The sequence below is a fragment of the Trachymyrmex septentrionalis genome, unplaced genomic scaffold (genome assembly GCF_001594115.1).
Source record: "Trachymyrmex septentrionalis isolate Tsep2-gDNA-1 unplaced genomic scaffold, Tsep1.0 scaffold97, whole genome shotgun sequence".
In the NCBI taxonomy this organism is placed as follows: Eukaryota; Metazoa; Arthropoda; class Insecta; order Hymenoptera; family Formicidae; genus Trachymyrmex; species Trachymyrmex septentrionalis.
The window spans coordinates 1,512,939-1,514,848 of record NW_017306160.1 but is presented as its reverse complement, the minus strand read 5'-3'; positions in this window follow the sequence as shown (position 1 = coordinate 1,514,848).

Here is a 1,910-nt window from a genome sequence, read left to right as displayed (position 1 = left end):
TTGGATAATGAAAATAATTATGTAAGAAATTTCAAGTATATAATATGAGCAATGCTGCAAAGAATTGACATTCTAGCGTTTATATGTATAGTTCAACAAAATTATTTTCATCTGTACCTAAACTTTTAGACAGCAAAACCGTTCTTTCCACGTTAAAATACAATATAATTGCGTAAAAAGTAATACTTTTTGGAGTTTCAAGTGAAGTAATGAAATGAATTAGATGAAATCTAAAGAAATGAATAGAATTCGATCGTTGAAGAAATAATAATTAGCAACTGTTCTTCTTTTATTGGTATTTTGTCCGTTTATTTATCTTTTCACTAAGTATCTTTGAGGGTTTTTTCCTTAGATTTTAGGTCTGCTTTTTATCAATTTCATATTTATGAATTTGCACCATTCATCTTCTCTTCTTTTCTCTCCAACGTAGAGCAGCTGAAACGAATAAATCATTTCTTTTGTAAATCTATCTTTATATTTTTCAAAACATCCATCGAACTGCATTAACTGCAGTTTATGTGCAATTAGATATCGTGACAAATTTTCTATAATATTAATAACTGCGTGTGTCCAATTCTTTGCTACAAAAATTATAAACTATACTTAAAAGGTCCTGCATTGTAGTAATTATTGTAAAAACAGGTACTTATCCGGTCCTTTATTAACGAGGTAATAGAAACTTGGCTTAGCGCCGAGATACTACCGTGTCTCCAGACTAAAGGAATTTATTCGCTGTCAGCCACTAATCCTATATTTACAAATCTATTACCTGAATCTATTACCCCTACGCCTCGTATCCTACAATCAATAGGATCACGATGTAAATTTTGAACTTGATAAATATGTATTTAATATAGTTTTTATTTGTATATTTGTATTATATATTTAATATCTCATTCTTCTAATTTTAATAAATATTTATATATTATTTTAATATAATACTTTACTCTTGTAATATAAAAAAATCTCAATGTTGTCTCTTATTGTCAAATGTTTTATTGTTAAATATCTCTATTAATTTCCAAATTTTTCGTGGTATTTGTTGCATTAGATATTTCAAATATTCAAACGTAAGTAACTACTATGCGCTATTTTTGACAATAAATAAGAATAAAAATTTTCGAAAAATGTTATTAGGTAAAGAATAAATTTCTCATGTAATATTGATGGAAAGAATGATAATTCTAAAATTTCTGTTAAAATTTATTTTGAATTAAATGAAATTTTATTAGTTTTCTATAATTGTGAAGCTTGATTTTATTTAAGATGATACAGTATTTAAGATTAATTCTTTTATATTATATATGAAACATTTTGAAGCAACTTTTCAAATAATGAATTGATGTGTTTGTATATAAATGTGTACAATCCTTTTAAAAAATTATCGACAAAACAGAAATCGTATTACTTGTAAAATATCGGTAACGTAGTACTCTAATTATTCTTCCAGAGTATAATCCTTACTTCGTTTAAATTAAAAATTTATTCAAATAAATGCATGAGGATTGAATATCAATTCTATTTGATCTATATGTTAAAATCAGTAATTTTGATAAACAAACTAATAACAAACGCCACGCTCATCTGATAAATTTAATTAAGCGCAGGTATTACGTGCGAGAACCGATTCGAAAAATATCACGATGAGTATAGAGCAAGTGGCGACATCTAGCAGGAAATAATTAGAACATTTTACATTTTACGTTATTTGTCACAATACATTTTCTTAAATTAGATTTAAAAAATTAATAAAAAGAAATGGCGATAATTTTAGATAAATTATATATAATGATAAATTAAATTTAACACATTCGAATATATACATAGATGCACGAGGGAATATACATATTTATAGCTTTTATAATACTCAATTACTTGAAGATAAAGACTTATCATATGTATAAAACCAA